The sequence below is a fragment of the Salmo salar genome, chromosome 13, assembly GCF_965601325.2.
Source record: "Salmo salar chromosome 13, fSalSal1, whole genome shotgun sequence".
Lineage (NCBI taxonomy): Eukaryota > Metazoa > Chordata > Actinopteri > Salmoniformes > Salmonidae > Salmo > Salmo salar.
In genome coordinates, this window is record NC_138303.1 from 21,400,001 (window position 1) to 21,422,119 (window position 22,119).

General features: G+C 44.6%; 1 protein-coding gene across 2 annotated transcripts in view; it reads left to right on the forward strand.

Annotated features, from left to right (window-relative positions):
• The window catches only part of LOC106566585 (zinc finger and BTB domain-containing protein 46), a 122,044-nt gene that overhangs the window by 12,001 nt on the left and 87,924 nt on the right, over positions 1–22,119 (forward strand). The window lies entirely within an intron of this gene.

Sequence of the window (22,119 nt, forward strand, 5' to 3'; positions counted from 1 at the left end):
CTGCTCAACATACCATGTTCCACTCAGCACCCATTATCATGTATTGTAGACAGAGACACTTTTCTAATTGGCCTGATTTGAATTAAGCCAGATCAACTTGGATTTGTTCATTAGTAGTGCATTAAAAAGTGCCATCAGGATATGAAATATTCATAGATGGAAAGCTGGATATTGGTATTTGTGGAATGTCAGTTAGATGTATCTATGAAATGTATGCATTCACTACTGTAAGTCGCTCTGGATAAGAGCGTCTGCTAAATGACTAAAATGTAAATGTAAATGTAGATCAGGGATGGGTAACTGGCGGCCATTCAGCCCTGTGGCCCCCGAAGGCCCTCGAATCAATTCCCCCACCCACAAAAAAGTAGGGGTCTCAACTTAACTGTTGCGAGTTAAAATAGTAGACTACACAACGTGCAATTTCAAAATTTGATTGTGAATCAGCCGCTTTTCAGCAGGTTGGCGACAGCACAACTGCGGCCCCTCATGATGAGTTCGTGGCCCCCACCCCCATCAAAGTTGATCTCTGAGTTAGATGTACATCAGTGGGAGGCAGATTGAAACAACATTGGTGTATTAGATGGTTATTTATATTTTGTGTGATTTGTGTTTTCAGTGACAAGCTAAGACTACCCACCCAAACGATCTTTACACCTCTACCTCCTCCTCTCTGCAGCTTCTCCTCTTCCTAATCTTCCTCCTCCTCACTCTCTCTTCCTTTATACCTCCCCCTCTTTTCCTTCTTCACATCCCCTGCAGCTCCACCTCCTCCTCTCTTTCCATCTACTTCTCCTATCCTCCCCAACTCCTCCATCCCTCACCCTATATCTCCTCCTCCACCTCCCCCATTCCTGTGAGTGGGCCAGGTGCCTCCTGTTGCTTCCCCTACTCCCTTTTTCATTTTTACTCTTCCCTCGTTCCCTTTCAAATTTGTACCTTTCCCTTGCTCCCTTTCTCGCAACCATCACCAAGTAACCAAACAGTGGATAGTCATACAACCCTTCTGTCAAACAGCCAAACATTAGTCTTCCACACCTGCCCTGAGACATGACATTTTAGACAAGAAAGAAATACATTTTCATAGCTTTTTAAACATGCCTCATCTACACTATGAGATGTGTACATCTACACGACTCCTCCGATTGTCTCCTAGGGAACAGAACCAGGTGGGGCCCACCTATAACAGAAGTGACTAGTTTCCACATCCTCTTTCTAGTGACCCCTGGGGGTCTACAGAACTCTGCTCAGCGGCACACAGACAGAAGTGTCATTGTTACTGGGGTTTGTTTTGCTGGAGCTGTATGAATGAAGTGTGTGAGTTAGCGATATTCATCCCCACTGAGCACAGACGTCAATTCAACATCTATCCCACGTTGGTTCAACATAGTTTCATTGAAATGGCGTGGAAACAATGTGTATTCAACCAGTGTGTGCCCAGTGGGTCAGTTCTATTATTTTCTATTGATCCTGTTTCTTTCTCTCTTTCTCTCTCTCTCTCTCTCTCTCTCTCGTTATCGTTGTGCCTTCCTTTTTTCACTTCTTATCACTGTACCAACAACCTTCATTTCAGACTCCTAATGATCCTTACAGCTCTGAAGACTCTAGCCATGTCCGTGCCATTTCAGACTCCTAATGATCCTTACAGCTCTGAAGACTCTAGCCATGTCCATGCCATTTCAGACTCCTAATGATCCTTACAGCTCTGAAGACTCTAGCCATGTCCATGCCATTTCAGACTCCTAATGATCCTTACAGCTCTGAAGACTCTAGCCACTTCCATGCCATTTCAGACTCCTAATGATCCTTACAGCTCTGAAGACTCTAGCCATGTCCATGCCATTTCAGACTCCTAATGATCCTTACAGCTCTGAAGACTCTAGCCATGTCCATGCCATTTCAGACTCCTAATGATCCTTACAGCTCTGAAGACTCTAGCCAAGTCCGTGCCATTTCAGACTCCTAATGATCCTTACAGCTCTGAAGACTCTAGCCACTTCCATGCCAGTCAACAACACTCGGTGGAGACTAGAGATCCTGACAGATCCTAACAGCCCCCCCTCCCTTTATTCTCCCCCCACACCCTTACACTAATGGGTGCTAATTATGTCACCAAATCAAGCAAAGGCCAAGTGCTTTTATTTGTCAAAAAAAGAAGCACAAGTTTTCAAAAGTCAAATTATAAAATTAAATAAAAGGTAGGTGGCCAATTAAGGTGCCATCAACTTCCTGTGGTGTATAAAGTGCATTCTCCCTACATACTGTACAGTATACCCCCATCACCTAATACAGTCTATTCTCCCTACATACTGTACAATATACCCCATCACCTAATACAGTGCATTCTCCCTACATACTGTACAGTATACCCCATCACCTAATACAGTGTATTCTCCCCACATACTGTACAGTATACCCCATCACCTAATACAGTGTATTCTCCCCACATACTGTACAGTATACCCCATCACCTAATACAGTGCATTCTCCCCACATACTGTACAGTATACCCCATCACCTAATACAGTGCATTCTCCCTACATACTGTACAGTATACCCCCATCACCTAATACAGTGTATTCTCCCTACATACTGTACAGTATACCCTCATCACCTAATAAAGTGTATTCTCCCTACATACTGTACAGTATACCCCCATCACCTAATACAGTGCATTCTCCCCACATACTGTACAGTATACCCCCATCACCTAATACAGTGCATTCTCCCCACATACTGTACAGTATACCCCCATCACCTAATACAGTGCATTCTCCCCACATACTGTACAGTATACCCCCATCACCTAATACAGTGCATTCTCCCCACATACTGTACAGTATACCCCCATCACCTAATACAGTGCATTCTCCCCACATACTGTACAGTATACCCCCATCACCTAATACAGTGCATTCTCCCCACATACTGTACAGTATACCCCCATCACCTAATACAGTGCATTCTCCCCACATACTGTACAGTATACCCCCATCACCTAATACAGTGCATTCTCCCCACATACTGTACAGTATACCCCCATCACCTAATACAGTGCATTCTCCCTACATACTGTACAGTATACCCCCATCACCTAATACAGTGCATTCTCCCTACATACTGTACAGTATACCCCATCACCTAATACAGTGCATTCTCCCCACATACTGTACAGTATACCCCATCACCTAATACAGTGCATTCTCCCCACATACTGTACAGTATACCCCATCACCTAATACAGTGCATTCTCCCTACATACTGTACAGTATACCCCCATCACCTAATACAGTGCATTCTCCCCACATACTGTACAGTATACCCCATCACCTAATACAGTGCATTCTCCCCACATACTGTACAGTATACCCCCATCACCTAATACAGTGCATTCTCCCCACATACTGTACAGTATACCCCATCACCTAATACAGTGCATTCTCCCCACATACTGTACAGTATACCCCCATCACCTAATACAGTGCATTCTCCCCACATACTGTACAGTATACCCCCATCACCTAATACAGTGCATTCTCCCTACATACTGTACAGTATACCCCCATCACCAAATACAGTCCATTCTCCCCACATACTGTACATTATATCCCCCATCACCTAATACAGTGCATTCTCCCCACATACTGTACAGTATACCCCCATCACCTAATACAGTGCATTCACCCTACATGCTGTACAGTATACCCTCATCACCTAATACAGTGTATTCTCCCCACATACTGTACAGTATACCCCCATCACCTAATACAGTGCATTCTCCCTACATACTGTACAGTATACCCCCATCACCTAATACAGTGTATTCTCCCCACATACTGTACAGTATACCCCCATCACCTAATACAGTGCATTCTCCCTACATACTGTACAGTATACCCCCATCACCTAATACAGTGCATTCTCCCCACATACTGTACAGTATACCCCCATCACCTAATACAGTGCATTCTCCCTACATACTGTACAGTATACCCCCATCACCTAATACAGTGTATTCTCCCCACATACTGTACAGTATACCCCCATCACCTAATACAGTGCATTCTCCCCACATACTGTACAGTATACCCCCATCACCTAATACAGTGCATTCTCCCCACATACTGTACAGTATACCCCCATCACCTAATACAGTGCATTCTCCCCACATACTGTACAGTATACCCCCATCACCAAATACAGTGCATTCTCCCCACATACTGTACAGTATACCCCCATCACCTAATACAGTGCATTCTCCCCACATACTGTACATTATACCCCCATCACCTAATACAGTGCATTCTCCCCACATACTGTACAGTATGAAGTTGTATAAGTAAACATTGAGTTTGCAGTTAGCTCATTCCGTCTTACTCAACGAACGCCCTGTTCTGGTGCAGATGCTGGAGAAGTACTCTGCTGTAGCTGCTGCTGTTGTTATTGAAATAGTTGAGCTACTTGAGTCATCAGTCTTTCGTTCATATCAGCCACTGTGTTGTAGTCCGGCATCTGATTCAGCCTGGGCATGATATGAGTTGTTGGAAATCCATGCCCTCGTTTGGTGATGGATTGTTCCCTCGCACGGAGAATCTACTGGCGGGCCCGCGTGTCCCACAAACTAAAAAAATAAACAGTCAATAGCCTCTTGTCTCCTTTGCTGTATTTTACTAGGCTTGGTTAGCTAGCCTCCCTACCAAGCTATCTTGTCTTCCACCACTGCTGGGTAGCTAACGTTAGCCAACTATGCTTTGGTAGCTAGATAACATTAGCTTGTTTTAGTCAAAACAGCAATGTGCAATTTCTTACTCCTACAACTGAAATCCATGTAACATGATTGTTAACCAGTTACGTTACACTGGCTGTAAGTTAGTAATTTAACTTAGCTAGTCGCACTCAGAAGGTTTTGGCAATGTTTTTTTTTACCTTTATTTAAGCAGGCAAGTCAGTTAAGAACAAATTCTTATTTTCAATAACAGCCTAGGAACAGTAGGTTAACTGCCTTGTTCAGGGGCAGAACGACAGCTCAGGTATTCGATCTAGCAACCTTTCAGTTACTGGCCCAACACTCTAACCACTAGGCTACCTGCCACCCCAAGTATTGTGGACTCGGAGTACCGTTATAAATGTTACCCTTAACCATTTTCACTACGTTGTTAGCTACAAGAATATATATTTTAAAATGACCGCCAGTAAAAAAAATACTTAACCATGAATTGTTGTGCATTGCAGTTTTCAAATTGCTTTCATTTGATTAGTCATTTTTAACCGTCACGCCACCACTTCTGGTTTTGAAACTACACTTACTGTACCATCAAAACAAACTCTGTACAAGTGCGGCGCTCCCAATGTCTGTACGTACTGTATATGTTTGCTCCAGCAGAGATGGAAGATGAAGCAAGACAACTCACTGGCTAATTTTTTCTGGTTCATATACAAGTAGGCTGGACGCAGCTGCTATCGCATTGGTGTCTATGTGAGAGACACTCCTTAAGTAGTCATTTTTTCAATGGTAAACTGTCTGAGTAAAACATCTTAATTTATCCACCATCTTTGGCTCTAGGTGCACAGATCCCCAGACTTTGTGTATTGGAAGTTCTATAGAATATCTCTGCTCCACATATTATTTCTTGACGATTAGCTGTCAGAACAGATTTAGTGTCACTATCAAGTCAAAGCGCAAGGCAGATTACTCCATAAAATGCAAGGGAGTATGTGGACACAGGCAAAGAAGACCAAGGCAGAGAGGAGAACAATACTGAAACTGAGGACAGATTCTCTGAGCTATTTAAATAGCCATATTTCATGCCCAAAGACATGGCTGTAGTTTTACTGGGGACAACAAAATACGTTTTTACCGTCTGGGAGAATATTGGTGTGCTGGAATACTAAGAAATATTCAGCTTAAAATTGATGCACTGAAAGCACCTACAGACATAATCTAAGTATTCGTTAAAATCTCATCAGGGTTTTCTAATTTCAATGCACAAGAATTGAAACATTTCACATTTGTTTACTCCTTATTCGCTCTTAAGGCTCTTGTGGAGGATGCCCATTATGATTGCTGGACCCATTTTGTCAAAGCCTGTACCATCTTATGTACAAGATGTATCACAGTGGAGCTCAAGATGTATCACAGGCTCATTGCCACTTGCAACAGTTTTGTGAGACCTTTGCAAGGTTGAAGGGAAAACAGTATTGCACACCAAGTATGCACCTCCATAGCCATTTGAAGAAATGTGTTTTGGACTATGGCCCAGTGTATGGTTTCTGGTGCTTTCCATTTGAGCTAGGTAGCAAATGATTTTGTAGGTAAACAGAAGGCAGCTACTCAGTTCAGTTAATGAGAAAGGTTAACTGCCCAAGCGGTTAAGAGCATGGTCTGGCAAACTGACTTTGATAATATGAGAAATCTGTCAGCAGGCGGTCATGTGAGCTGAGATACATGTAGGCCGGGATGATACCATGTACTTACATGCCATTGATCAAAGTGACAATAAGGATCTGACCAGTGTTGAATGTGCAGTGAGCTCATACATTATATGCCTGCCACCTACCTAAACAGCTCTTTGTCGTAGCCACTGAAAATAGGAATGATCTGTATAGTGTCTTCACATGAATGTATCCAAAGCAGATCTCACCATTGTAAGGCTGACAGAACAACGTGATAAGGTAGACAAGCTAAGAGAGGTTGGAAGCACCGATGAAAGTAAAAGTTTTCACTCATCATGTGTACTTGCAATGTGGTTTTGACAGACAGAACGTTCTACCACGCAGTGTTAACAGATGCAGTGTTAACACCAGGCATAGTAACACAGTTCTCTTGTGATGTGCATGTTGGTCCAGAACATGGAAACATATACATTTCTTATGTAATAACTCATGTAAATTGTTTCCTGAAATATCCGAATCAATATCATTTCAAGCCTCCTGTTGAGTATTGGGGCAAGGCATTGTAATCTGTATCAGAGGCACAGTTTATTCCAGTTCAGAGAATTACAAAGCACTGTGCATATTGCCGGTATAAAGTGCAGTTTGCCAGGACTACAGAGACAGTAACTGTGGTAGTACCAGATTCAAGCAGGTCTGTTTTTTAGGCATTAGGCTACTTGTAGGCGGAACTATGAGAAATCAAGGGGCCTAGCATTGAGAATTTCAGATCAAAGCTATTGTTTATTTCTTAAATTGTAGCATTTCTAAACGTTTAATGATTTTATCATTGTTTGTGTTTATTTCATAAAGTGTATCATACATTTGACATGTTTTATTCTCCTTTTTTGATATGGAACTTTGCATTCTACTGTGAAACTGTGTGAGGGGTGAAAATCCCATTCGTCAAGCAGACTGCAGCTTGGCCTTTAATCAGTGAGGCCTTTGTGTTTTATGTTCTTTGATAACACTTCATCTCTTTTATTGCCATGCTTGTTTTTTCATTTTATTGTTTCAAGAGTGTTTCTATTTGAAATGCACTTCTAATAAAGTCTAAATTGAAGTTTGATTTGATATCAGACCTTTAATTGGTGATTTTATAGATGGAATAGATGATTGTATAGATGGAATAGATGATTGTATAGATGGAATAGATGATTGTATAGATGGAATAGATGATTGTATAGATGGAATAGATGATTGTATAGATGGAATGGAATAGATGATTGTATAGATGGAATAGATGATTGTATAGATGGAATGGAATAGATGATTGTATAGATGGAATAGATGATTGTATAGATGGAATAGATGATTGTATAGATGGAATAGATGATTGTATAGATGGAATAGATGAATAGATGATTGTATAGATGGAATAGATGATTGCATGATTGTTTATCGTCTATCATTCTTAAGACATTTTTAAAATGTATGAACTAGGTTATACTAATTACATTTTTGGAATAGATTGCCTGCTGAGCTGAACTGGAGCATGATATGAGGACAATAGACAAAGTGTTGGGGACTATTAGCATGTGTAAAGATCCATGACTTTACAGAGCCTACTAATCAAGACTGGCCAAGACTAATCAAGACTGGTCAAGACTAATCAAGACTGGTCAAGACTAATCAAGACTGGCCAAGACTAATCAAGACTGGTCAAGACTAATCAAGACTGGCCAAGACTAATCAAGACTGGTCAAGACTAATCAAGACTGGTCAAGACTAATCAAGACTGGTCAAGACTAATCAAGACTGGCCAAGACTAATCAAGACTGGTCAATACTAATCAAGACTGGTCAAGACTAATCAAGCCTGGTCAATACTAATCAAGACTGGTCAAGACTAATCAAGCCTGGTCAAGACTAATCAAGACTGGCCAAGACTAATCAAGACTGGTCAAGACTAATCAAGACTGGCCAAGACTAATCAAGACTGGTCAAGACTAATCAAGACTGGCCAAGACTAATCAAGACTGGTCAAGACTAATCAAGACTGGTCAAGACTAATCAAGACTGGTCAAGACTAATCAAGACTGGCCAAGACTAATCAAGACTGGTCAAGACTAATCAAGACTGGCCAAGCTCTGTTTTTATTCTGACTTCTCAATACTGAGCTTCTACTTCTATTATCATTAAATATATTCTGACTTACATGTACACACATTTGGAAACAGGCCATTTTACACATTTTATGTTGCTCTGTTTTTTTATCTCTCTCACCCCTTTTTCGCTTCCTCTCTCTCTCTCTCTCTCCTCTCCTCCTCTGCTGCTGTGCGTGGTGGTGGTGATGGTGGTGTGTCATCGGTGGGGGTGTGGGCTGGCTGGCTGGCTGGTTGGTTGGTGTGTTGGACAGACACCTGGTCCTGCTGCCACTGCTTCACAATGTGGGAATGTGTGACTTTTTTAAAATTAGGTTTCCGAGGTGGGCGTTGTCCTTAGCGACGGGCAGCGATCGTGATCACAGGAGCTGCACACTAGGCCTTTTGTCTTAGAGAACGGTACTTCAGACACAACTCTTTTGTTTTCTCTCTCTCTTTCTCTCCCTCTCCCTCTCTCTCTCTCTCTCTCTCTCTCTCTCTCTCTCTCTCTCTCTCTCTCTCTCTCACTCTCTCTCGTTCTCTCTCTCTCTCTCTCTCTCTCTCTCTCGTTCTCTCTCTCTCTCCCTCTCTCTCTCTCTCTCTCTCTCTCTCGTTCCCTCTCTCTCTCTCTCTCTCTCTCTCTCGTTCTCTCTCTCTCTCCCTCTCTCTCTCTCTCTCTCTCTCTCTCGTTCTCTCTCTCTCTCTCTCTCTCGTTCTCTCTCTCTCTCCCTCTCTCTCTCCCTCTCTCTCGTTCTCTCTCTCTCTCCCTCTCTCATTCTCTCTCGTTCCCTCTCTCTCCCCCTCTCTCTCGTTCTCCCTCTCTGTCCTGAACCTAAGTGTTCTTTCCATCGCTCCGTAGGGAAAGAACAACAACACCAGTTCCAAACGCCGTTAGCCATGGCCCCCGTTCACTTTAGTCAGAGGGTGACAATCAGACGTCAAACCGCGTTCAGTAAACACACATTGAGAGGAAAGACAGACAGATAGAGAGAGGAGAGGAAAAGGAGGGATGACAGGAGAGGAGAGTAGAGACAGGTGAGGCAGTTGTCTGGTAGACACTCTAAGTTCATCAATCATGTTTGAGATGCTGGCGCAAGGCCACGCTACCCTCTGTGCCCTCTGAAACAAAACCACAAATATATTCTAATATTATTCAACTTAAAAATGTATTCAGAAAAGAGCTAAACTTTCTAAGTGAGAGGCCTGTATGACTTTATTGCACGATTCTCTTTTTTAGGTTACAATAACAAACAGTGAAGATATAAACTTAGTGTTTAGTTGAATAGATTTGGATTCATTTGATTGATGAAATTATTTTAATAGTATTAGGACACATTTACCATTGTGCATTGTGTTAATTGTTGTAATGTAAAACATGATACACCATCATTAAATGCCTGAATTTTAGTGCGTATTCTATTCTCCAAGCCATAGAGTTCCATAGAGAAACTTGTCTGGAGTGGAGCAGTCAACTCATGAGAGCCTTCAGAAGCAGAAACCAACTGAAGCTGCCAATCAGTCACTGTGGGAACACTGGTGTAAAGTCTCTCAGAGCAACTAACCTCTCGCTCTTTCACTCTCTCTTTCGCTCTTGCTCTGTCTTTCACATATACTCTCCTCTTCTCGCTCCTTCTTTCCATCTCTCTTGTTGTCATTCTCTCTCCCCCTCTTTCTCTCTCTTTCTCCCTCTTTCTGTCTCTCTGTTGACTCCAGAGTGTGTGAGACTATATTTAGCTTCTCCTCTCTTCTGGATCATTCTCCCTTTCTCTTTTTTCTACTAAAAGGAAGGACAGAGGTGCAGAAACTCTTGGCAACTCAGATCAGTGTTGTGTCTACTGTTTGATATGGTTAATGAACCAGGACTCTGTCACAACCAGTGATCTTCATTATACACTATCTTTGGACTCTGTCACAACCAGTGATCTTCATTATACACTATCTTTGGACTCTGTCACAACCAATGATCTTCATTATACACTATCTTTGTACTCTGTCACAACCAGTGATCTTCATTATACACTATCTTTGGACTCTGTCACAACCAGTGATCTTCATTATACACTATCTTTGTACTCTGTCACAACCAGTGATCTTCATTATACACTATCTTTGTACTCTGTCACAACCAGTGATCTTCATTATACACTATCTTTGGACTCTGTCACAACCAGTGATCTTCATTATACACTATCTTTGTACTCTGTCACAACCAGTGATCTTCATTATACACTATCTTTGTACTCTGTCACAACCAGTGATCTTCATTATACACTATCTTTGGACTCTGTCACAACCAGTGATCTTCATTATACACTATCTTTGGACTCTGTCACAACCAGTGATCTTCATTATACACTATCTTTGGACTCTGTCACAACCAGTGATCTTCATTATACACTATCTTTGGACTCTGTCTCAGACACTTAAAAGATCTTAATAAACAATATCTTTGTTTCTTTAATGATTTAACTCTCATTTATCTGAAATAGACAACAGTCATCTGCTGTTATTTTTGGCCGTTTGTGAAATTTTGTATCAAGTTGTTGTTTTATATAAGATTCTTTATAAGTAAGCTTTCTTTGTACGTTTGTCAGTTGTGCGGTAAAAATATGCTTTTTTGCTTGTGTGTGTGTGTGTGTGTGTGTGTGTGTGTGTGTGTGTGTGTGTGTGTGTGTGTGTGTGTGTGTGTGTGTGTGTGTGTGTGTGTGTGTGTGTGTGTGTGTGTGTGTGTGTGTGTGCGCGGATTAGTTGGGAGGGCAGAGTGGGAGGGTAGTCAGTATTCGTATTTGCGGAGGGGGAAGGAGGGTGTGTCTGTTGAACTCGTGAGTACACATATAGTCCTAGGTTTTCCCTCCCTCTCGTTGCGTGAGCTTATTGTAAGCCCCAGCCTAGTGTGGATTTGAAAAAGATGCCTCTGTTTGCTGTGGGACCGAGCGACAGTCACGCCAACCAACCTCCCACACACAAACTGATTTAAGTTTCCCTGCATAGAAGTCTCCGGCCACTAGGAGCGTCACCTCTGGATGAGCGTTTTCCTGTTTGCTTATAGGCGGAATACAGCTCATTGAGTGCGGTCTTAGTGCCAGCCTTGGTCTGTGGTGGTATGTAAACAGCTACGAAAAATTCAGATGAAAACTTTCTAGGTAGGTAGTGTGGTCTGCAGCTTATCATGAGACTTCCTTAGATATCGTGCACCAGCCATTTACAATATGCATAGGCCCCGGCCACGTGTCTTACCAGAGGCTGCTGTTCTGTCCTGCCGATAGAGTGTATAACCCACCAGCTGTATGTTCTTAATGTCGTCGTTCAGCCACGACTCGGTGAAACATAAGATAAATCCGTTTTTAATGTCCCATTGGTAGGATACACGTGCTTTCAGTTCGTCCCATTTATTTTCCAGCGATTGAACGTTAGCTAGCAGAATGGAAGGCAAGGGCAGATTAGCCACTCATCTCCTGATCCTCACAAGGTATCCTGATCTCTTTCCGCGAAACCTACGTTTCCTTTCCCAGCAAATCACGGGGATCTGGGCCTGGTCGGGTGTCCATAGTATATCCCTCGTGTCCGACTCATTGAAGAAGAACTCCTCGTCCAATTTGAGGTGAGTAATCCCTGTTCTGATGTCGAGAAGCTCTTTTTCGGTCATAAGAGATGGTAGGAGCAACATTATGTACAAAACAAGTTACGAACAACGCGAAAAAACTATCAAAATAGCTTGGTTGGTTAAGAGCCAATAAGACGGTAGCCCTCCTCTCTGGTGCCATCTTTACTTTAATAATAAACATGTTTGTATAGTTTATTTATTGACATTTTCTGGTCCTTGTCAATTACAAGCCGAGCTGCTGCATTTTGAACTAACAGTAGACGATGGAGGGAGTTCTGACTGAGATAGGTATACAAAGAGTTCAGTAATCTAGGCAAGAGGAAATAAAATCATGTACAACTTTAACCAGATCAGTGACTGAAATAAAATTCTAGACTTGAGCTATATTTGTTAACTGATAAAAGCAGGACATGGTTCTCTACACACAGCTGTAAGTGTTGTGTGTCTATGACTCCTATGATAAGATGTATTTGTGATTACTATGCACTGGTGTAGTCATTCCAGTGTTATGGTGGGATGCACTGGCGTAGTCATTCCAGTTCTATGGTGGGATGCACTGGTGTAGTCATTCCAGTTGTTTGGTGGGATGCACTGGCGTAGTCATTCCAGTGTTATGGTGGGATGCACTGGTGTAGTCATTCCAGTTGTATGGTGGGATGCACTGGCGTAGTCATTCCAGTTGTATGGTGGGATGCACTGGCGTAGTCATTCCAGTTGTATGGTGGGATGCACTGGCGTAGTCATTCCAGTTGTATGGTGGGATGCACTGGCGTAGTCATTCCAGTTGTATGGTGGGATGCACTGGCGTAGTCATTCCAGTTGTATGGTGGGATGCACTGGCGTAGTCATTCCAGTTGTATGGTAGGATGCACTGGCGTAGTCATTCCAGTTGTATGGTGGGATGCACTGGCGTAGTCATTCCAGTTGTATGGTGGGATGCACTGGCGTAGTCATTCCAGTTGTAATGCCACTGCACTGTATGGTGGGATGGTGCTTGTTTTCACAGCTAGGGAATGGGCTGACTCTGATCTGTGTACGGTGGTGTAGTGTACTGTGGTGTACTGTACTGTGGTGTACTGTACGGTGGTGTACTGTATGGTGGTGTACTGTACGGTGGTGTACTGTATGGTAGTGTACTGTGGTGTACCGTATGGTGGTGTACTGTATGGTAGTGTACTGTGGTGTACTGTGGTGTACTGTATGGTAGTGTACTGTGGTGTACTGTATGGTGGTGTACTGTATGGTAGTGTACTGTGGTGTACTGTATGGTAGTGTACTGTGGTGAACTGTATGGTGGTGTACTGGGGTGTACTGTATGGTAGTGTACTGTGGTGTACTGTATGGTGGTGTACTGTATGGTAGTGTACTGTGGTGTACTGTATGGTAGTGTACTGTGGTGTACTGTATGGTGGTGTACTGTATGGTAGTGTACTGTGGTGTACTGTATGGTGGGATGGTGCTTGTTTTCACAGCTAGGGAATGGGCTGACTCTGATCTGTGTACGGTGGTGTAGTGTACTGTGGTGTACTGTACGGTGGTGTACTGTATGGTGGTGTACTGTATGCTGGTGTAGTGTACTGTATGGTGGTGTAGTGTACAGTGGTGTAGTGTACTGTGGTGTAGTGTATGATGGTTTACTGTATGGTGGTGTACTGTACAGGGGTGTAGGTTACGGTGGTGTAATGTACGGTGGTGTAGGTTACGGTGGTGTACTGTACGGTGGTGTACTGTACGGTGGTGTAGGTTACGGTGGTGTACTGTACGGTGGTGTAGGTTACGGTGGTGTACTGTATGGTGGTGTAGGTTACGGTGGTGTACTGTACGGTGGTGTACTGTATGGTGGTGTACTGTACGGTGGTGTAGGTTACGGTGGTGTAGGTTACGGTGGTGTACTGTATGGTGGTGTACTGTATGGTGGTGTAGGTTACGGTGGTGTACTGTATGGTGGTGTAGGTTACGGTGGTGTAGGTTACGGTGGTGTACTGTATGGTGGTGTACTGTATGGTGGTGTAGGTTACGGTGGTGTACTGTATGGTGGTGTAGGTTACGGTGGTGTACTGTATGGTGGTGTACTGTATGGTGGTGTACTGTATGGTGGTGTACTGTACGGTGGTGTAGGTTACGGTGGTGTACTGTATGGTGGTGTAGGTTACGGTGGTGTACTGTATGGTGGTGTAGGTTACGGTGGTATACTGTATGGTGGTGTAGGTTACGGTGGTGTAGGTTACGGTGGTGTACTGTATGGTGGTGTACTGTATGGTGGTGTAGGTTACGGTGGTGTACTGTATGGTGGTGTACTGTATGGTGGTGTAGGTTATGGTGGTGTACTGTATGGTGGTGTACTGTATGGTGGTGTACTGTACGGTGGTGTAGGTTACGGTGGTGTAGGTTACGGTGGTGTACTGTACGGTGGTGTACTGTACGGTGGTGTACTGTACGGTGGTGTAGGTTACGGTGGTGTAGGTTACGGTGGTGTACTGTACGGTGGTGTACTGTACGGTGGTGTACTGTATGGTGGTGTACTGTACGGTGGTGTAGGTTACGGTGGTGTACTGTATGGTGTTGTAGGTTACGGTGGTGTAGGTTACGGTGGTGTACTGTATGGTGGTGTACTGTATGGTGGTGTACTGTATGGTGGTGTAGGTTACGGTGGTGTACTGTATGGTGGTGTACTGTATGGTGGTGTAGGTTATGGTGGTGTACTGTATGGTGGTGTACTGTATGGTGGTGTACTGTACGGTGGTGTAGGTTACGGTGGTGTAGGTTACGGTGGTGTACTGTACGGTGGTGTACTGTACGGTGGTGTAGGTTACGGTGGTGTACTGTACGGTGGTGTACTGTACGGTGGTGTACTGTATGGTGGTGTACTGTACGGTGGTGTAGGTTACGGTGGTGTACTGTATGGTGTTGTAGGTTACGGTGGTGTAGGTTACGGTGGTGTAGGTTACGGTGGTGTACTGTACGGTGGTGTAGGTTACGGTGGTGTACTGTATGGTGGTGTACTGTACGGTGGTGTACTGTATGGTGGTGTACTGTACGGTGGTGTAGGTTATGGTGGTGTAGGTTACGGTGGTGTAGGTTACGGTGGTGTAGGTTACGGTGGTGTACTGTACGGTGGTGTAGGTTACGGTGGTGTACTGTACGGTGGTGTACTGTACGGTGGTGTACTGTACGGTGGTGTAGGTTACGGTGGTGTAGGTTACAGTGGTGTAGGTTACGGTGGTGTACTGTACGGTGGTGTACTGTACGGTGGTGTACTGTACGGTGGTGTAGGTTACGGTGGTGTACTGTACGGTGGTGTACTGTACGGTGGTGTAGGTTATGGTGGTGTACTGTATGGTGGTGTACTGTACGGTGGTGTATTGTATGGTGGTGTACTGTACGGTGGTGTACTGTATGGTGGTGTACTGTATGGTGGTGTAGGTTATGGTGGTGTAGGTTACGGTGGTGTACTGTACGGTGGTGTAGGTTACGGTGGTGTAGGTTACAGTGGTGTAGGTTACGGTGGTGTACTGTACGGTGGTGTACTGTACGGTGGTGTACTGTACGGGGGTGTAGGTTACGGTGGTGTACTGTACGGTGGTGTACTGTACGGTGGTGTACTGTACGGTGGTGTAGGTTACGGTGGTGTAGGTTACGGTGGTGTACTGTACGGTGGTGTAGGTTATGGTGGTGTAGGTTACGGTGGTGTACTGTACGGTGGTGTAGGTTACGGTGGTGTAGGTTACGGTGGTGTAGGTTACGGTGGTGTACTGTATGGTGGTGTACTGTATGGTGGTGTACTGTACGGTGGTGTAGGTTACGGTGGTGTAGGTTACGGTGGTGTACTGTACGGTGGTGTAGGTTATGGTGGTGTACTGTATGGTGGTGTACTGTACGGTGGTGTAGGTTATGGTGGTGTAGGTTACGGTGGTGTAGGTTACGGTGGTGTACTGTACGGTGGTGTACTGTACGGTGGTGTACTGTACGGTGGTGTAGGTTATGGTGGTGTACTGTATGGTGGTGTACTGTACGGTGGTGTAGGTTATGGTGGTGTAGGTTACGGTGGTGTAGGTTACGGTGGTGTACTGTACGGTGGTGTACTGTACGGTGGTGTAGGTTATGGTGGTGTACTGTATGGTGGTGTAGGTTATGGTGGTGTACTGTATGGTGGTGTACTGTATGGTGGTGTAGGTTATGGTGGTGTAGGTTACGGTGGTGTAGGTTACGGTGGTGTACTGTACGGTGGTGTACTGTACTGCCATTTAGCGTCTCGTTCCCCAGTGTGTTGAGCAGTTAGCTGTTTTGTTGTGACACCTCTCACGGTGAGAGTTACAGGAAGGTGTTAAACCTCTATCACAAACACATACTCGGAGATACGGACAGACATACACACAAAAACACACACGGCGAGAGCTCAAGGAAGGTGTTACATTTTAGTGGTGGTCGTTCCTTAGTCCCCAGGTAGTCATCAGTATCACCACGGTGCCATTTGATGCTGTTCAAACTGTGACTGGCTCTTCTCTGTTCTGAGAAACACAGGAGGACGATGAGGAAAGGGGAAGGAGAGGTAGAGGAGGAGACGTAGGAGGGGAGATGGAGAAGGAGGATGACTAGATATCATGACGAGAACAGGGAGGGATGGGAGTTTCCTTCATGGTTTAAACCAAGGCCCGTTGCTTCATTTCCTGTCAGCCAATGGGTCACCATAGTGTGGAACCAGTGAAATAAATGCTATATGTGGTGAATTTCAGTTCCTTACAGTTGGCTAGACTTATTTTTTTACCAGAAAGGAGAATCAGGTTCAGACAGGATTTGAAATGGGAGATTTTAAGGATCGGCCGCTTTTTTTCAATTTTCACCTAAAATGACATGCCCAAATCTAACTGCCTGTAGCTCAGGCCCTGAAGCAAGGATATGCATATTCTTGGTACCATTTGAAAGAAAACACTATGAAGTTTGTGGAAATGTGAAAGGAATGTAGGAGAATATAAGACAATAGATCTGGTAAAAGATAATACCATTTTTACATGACCATAGCACTCTAAACCCACATCGAATTGATGAGGTAATTCCTGAGACAAACCTTTTGACATCTGAGTGACAAGTCATCACACCGAGCTCCTCAGGGCCCCTGTTTGTTCAAGCGGCCAATCCAGGCTTTATTCTACTTAATGCCAACTCTTCTCAAACAATAGACTCCCTGTTTAGTTATCTATTCCCTGGCACTCACCTCCTCACCCATCACTCCCCTGTCTGCCTCTTTGCCTTCCTCTGTCCATCCCTCCTTCCCTGTTCTTATATCTCACTCACTCCCTCCATCCCTTGATCCATTCTCCTTCCCCTCCCTCCTCTCCCTCACCTCATTCCTCCATCTGATTCTCCGACTGAGGTAATGAGATGTTTCATTATTTGCATTTCACAGCTTTAAATAGTCTGAGAATTTAGGCTAAGCCCCGGGTCATCAGTGAGGGAGATACCAGGGGAACCAAGCCTGGCTGAGGGGCCTGGGAGAGGCTAAATAGACCAGAAACACTGCAGAGAGAGGGAGAATGAGAGAGGGATGGAGAGAAAGAGAGGAAGGTAGAGGGAGAGAGACCCTTATTGAATAAAGGGCACTGACACAAATTTGACATTCACGTCATTTAGCAGACACTCGTATCCAAAGTGACATACAGGAGCAGTTAGGGTTAAGTACATTGCTTAAGGACACATCAACAGATTTTTCTCCTAGTCAGCTCAAGGATTCAAACCAGCAACCTTTCAGTTACTGGCCCAACGCTTATAACCTCTAGGCTAACTGCCACCCCCACAGAGAATTTATAGGGGGTTAGATTCATAGAGATATCCAGGAGGAATATATCCAGGAGGAACCATATTATATACCAGAGAGTCATACACTGTGATCAAACAAACCATGCAGTCATTAACAGGAGGGAATATTTCATTCACAGGTTTCAAGTTTCAAGTTTTAATGTCTCATGTACAAGTACAGTGAAATTCCTGTCTTGCAAACTCAAATTCATATTCCAGTACAGATATATATGTAGTATTAACACCATAGCAGTTTCAGCCTTGGTGAACTCTGACAGACAAAATATGGTTCTGAAAGAGGTTTTGTCCCCTGGACATTGGTAAGACAGAAGCTGAGTCTGTATTGGTACATTATTCATTATGTCTGTAAACATACAGTAGTTTTATCCATCAGCTATGACTAAGCTAACATTAGCCTTTAGCTAACAACGTACGGACGCTATTAACGAAACAAGGTTGGTACTGTAGCACCCTGAGCCAGCGTCTGCCCCTGAGCATGTCTGGTCAGATCATAGAGCTTAGCTACTACCAAAGTGAGTTCACCCTGGGTATTTTGGCTAGCTGTCACCCTGGGTATTTTGGCTAGCTGTCACCCTGGGTATTTTGGCTAGCTGTCACCCTGGGTATTTTGGCTAGCTGTCACCCTGGGTATTTTGGCTAGCTGTCACACTGAGTATTTTGACTAGCTATAATGATATCCCTGTGGTGTCCAGGATGCAGGCATGGTACTGTGCAAGGTAAGTAGTTGAGGTGAGGTAAGCTCTACCTGGCACACATCCGTCGCCTAGTGATACAATGTTCACATGCAGTACACACTATGTTCTCTATAGCAGTGTTTCCCAACTCCAGTCCTCCAGTATCTCCAACAGCACACATTGTTATTGTAGCCCCGGGCAAGCACACCTGATTCAACTTGTCAACTAATCATAAAGCTCTCAATGACTCTCTGTGGTCACAAGATCCCATGTCACTTATGGTAAGAGTAGGGGTGTTAACCCCGGTGTCCTGGCTACATTCCTAATCTGACCCTCATACTGTACCATAATGCCTCTATACCTCAACAACTACACATACAGGTACATATGATGTATGTCGTACGTGCACACTCTTGCACAGACAAATGCACACGGACAGGCACAGACACACAGACACACATGGACGCCTCTACACAAACACACACGCCTTCACCTATCCTCCTCACACCTTTCTTCCCTCTCCTTCGGCTTATCCCAGCTGATCCAAGTGGTGAACACTTTCACCTTGGAGTTGGGGAGTGGCCCTGGCTTTAGAAGAGAGATGGAGAGGGATTGGAGGAGAGGTGGAGAGGAGACTTTAAGACGCCTTGGATAAGCCTGCTGGATCCGCTTTCCTCCACTTTCGTCACTCCATGGTAAGACTGTAGCCCAGGACCAGAGCCAGAACTTTGGATCAAACATATGGACGGGGACGGGGACAGGGGACAGGGACAGACAGACAAAGGGACAGACATAGAGTGGGAGTGAGTACATACAGCCATGTACAAGTTGCCTGATGGACAGTCCTGATGGACAACACAACAGATAACACTGCATCTATTCATTGTTTATGGTTTATTTTGTTGTTTCTGTCGCCAAACCTTCTCTGCCTCTCTTCCCGTGTGTGTGCATGTGTTTATGTTTCTACTGTGTGTGTGTGTGTGTGTGTGTGTGCATTATTTTAGCCTGTGCCTGTTTAGTTGATGGGCTGCCACCCCATCGCGGAGCCAGAGCAGCTCTGTAGGATTGGGGATTAACTCCAGGATAATGGCCTTTCTGTAGGATTGGGGATTAACCCCAGGATAATGGTCTTGATGCCCAGTTGACTGGAAGGAAAGCTGTTTAAAAAATATTGTCTGCCTCTGAGTCAAACTGACAGAGGCACGTCTTAGAGGCTCTCTCTGTTTCCCTCCCTCGCTCTCTTTTCCCTCTCTCTCTTTCTACCTCTCTCTCTGCCTCCCTCTTTCTCTGTCTCCCTCTCTCTCTTTCTACCTCTTTGACTCCCTCTCTCTCTTTCTACCTCTCTCTGCCTCCCTCTTTCTCTGTCTCCCTCTCTCTCTTTCTACCTCTTTGACTCCCTCTCTCTCTTTCTACCTCTCTCTGTCTCCCTCTTTCTCTGTCTCCCTCTCTCTCTTTCTACCTCTTTGACTCCCTCTCTCTCTTTCTACCTCTCTCTGTCTCCCTCTTTCTCTGTCTCCCTCTCTCTCTTTCTACCTCTTTGACTCCCTCTCTCTCTTTCTACCTCTCTCTGTCTCCCTCTTTCTCTGTCTCCCTCTCTCTCTTTCTACCTCTTTGACTCCCTCTCTCTCTTTCTACCTCTCTCTGTCTCCCTCTTTCTCTGTCTCCCTCTCTCTCTTTCTACCTCTCTCTGTCTCCCTCTTTCTCTGTCTCCCTCTCTCTCTTTCTACCTCTCTCTGTCTCCCTCTTTCTCTGTCTCCCTCTCTCTCTTTCTACCTCTCTCTGTCTCCCTCTCTCTCTTTCTACCTCTCTCTGTCTCCCTCTTTCTCTGTCTCCCTCTCTCTCTTTCTACCTCTTTGACTCCCTCTCTCTCTTTCTACCTCTCTCTGTCTCCCTCTTTCTCTGTCTCCCTCTCTCTCTTTCTACCTCTTTGACTCCCTCTCTCTCTTTCTACCTCTCTCTGTCTCCCTCTTTCTCTGTCTCCCTCTCTCTCTTTCTACCTCTCTCTGTCTCCCTCTTTCTCTGTCTCCCTCTCTCTCTTTCTACCTCTTTGACTCCCTCTCTCTCTTTCTACCTCTCTCTGTCTCCCTCTTTCTCTGTCTCCCTCTCTCTCTTTCTACCTCTCTCTGTCTCCCTCTTTCTCTGTCTCCCTCTCTCTCTTTCTACCTCTCTCTGTCTCCCTCTTTCTCTGTCTCCCTCTCTCTCTTTCTACCTCTCTCTGTCTCCCTCTTTCTCTGTCTCCCTCTCTCTCTTTCTACCTCTTTGACTCCCTCTCTCTCTTTCTACCTCTCTCTGTCTCCCTCTTTCTCTGTCTCCCTCTCTCTCTTTCTACCTCTTTCTCGCTCTGTCCCTTCATGTCTCTTCATTTCTCTTTCTCTACGTCTCTCGCTGTCTCTATCTCTAACTCCTCCCTCTCTCTCTCGCCTTCTTTCTTTCTCTCCATCTCTCTGCCTTTCCTCTCCCCTCATATCTACTTCCTCTCAGGTCAAGTTGTTGTCCTTGCTTAGAGCGACAACAAAAAAAAAAGAGAAGAGAAAGGGAGTGAAAGGAAGGAGCCCCATTCCCTCTCTCCATCACCCGTCTCTCTGTCTCTTCTCCTTAGTTGTCAGGTTTGGACCTAAAGTACCTGGGTTGTGACGGGATCAGGGTAGTTGGGATGTGTGTACAGTAATGTATGTGTGTGTTGTGATTGGTAGTTGGTGTGGGGGTGTGTCTGTGTGCTGTGTGTGTGTGTGCAGGGAAGCTGTAATGTGTGTGTGGCTTGAGGATGGTAGTCACTTCTGATTTGGGCTCTGTAAGGGTGACAGAGACTTAAAGCTCTGGTGGTATGCTTTACTGAGAGCCCCTGAGTGCTTTGTCTCTCTCTCTCTCTCTCTCTCTCTCTCTCTCTGTTTAACTCTCTTTCTCTCCCTCTCTTTTACACATGCACATACACACACACACACACAAAAACACACACACTGTCACTACATGGTGTAGGGGACACAAAATGATTAAAAGACCCCCGTCACACATACACAACCCATTAGTCTGTCTCCTGAACATTTCTCTCTTTTGTCTCTGAAGAAAAGGAGTTCACTTTAGTTTGCTATTCGATGTCCCTGTGAAAGAAAGCAGTCAGGCTCTTTAGTGTTGAAGAATGCCAGGTTCTGCGGCCTTGTCTGTCTATCACTAATTTAAATGAGTCACGCTCATTTGTTTTGTTTTGCTGGAGCTGTATGAATGAAGTGTGTGAGTTAGCGATATTCATCCCCACTGAGCACAGGCGTCAATTCAACGTCTATCCCACGTTGGTTCAACATAATTTCATTGAAATGGCGTGGAAACAATGTGTATTCAACCAGTGTGTGCCCAGTGGGTCAGTTCTATTATTTTCTATTCATCCTGTTTCTTTCTCTCTTTCTCTCTTTCTCTCTCTCTCTCTCTCCTCTCTCTCTCTCTTTCTTTCTTTCTCTCCCTCCCTCTTTCTCTCTCTCTCTCTCTCTCTCTCTCTCTCTCTCCTCTCTCTCTCTCTCTTTCTT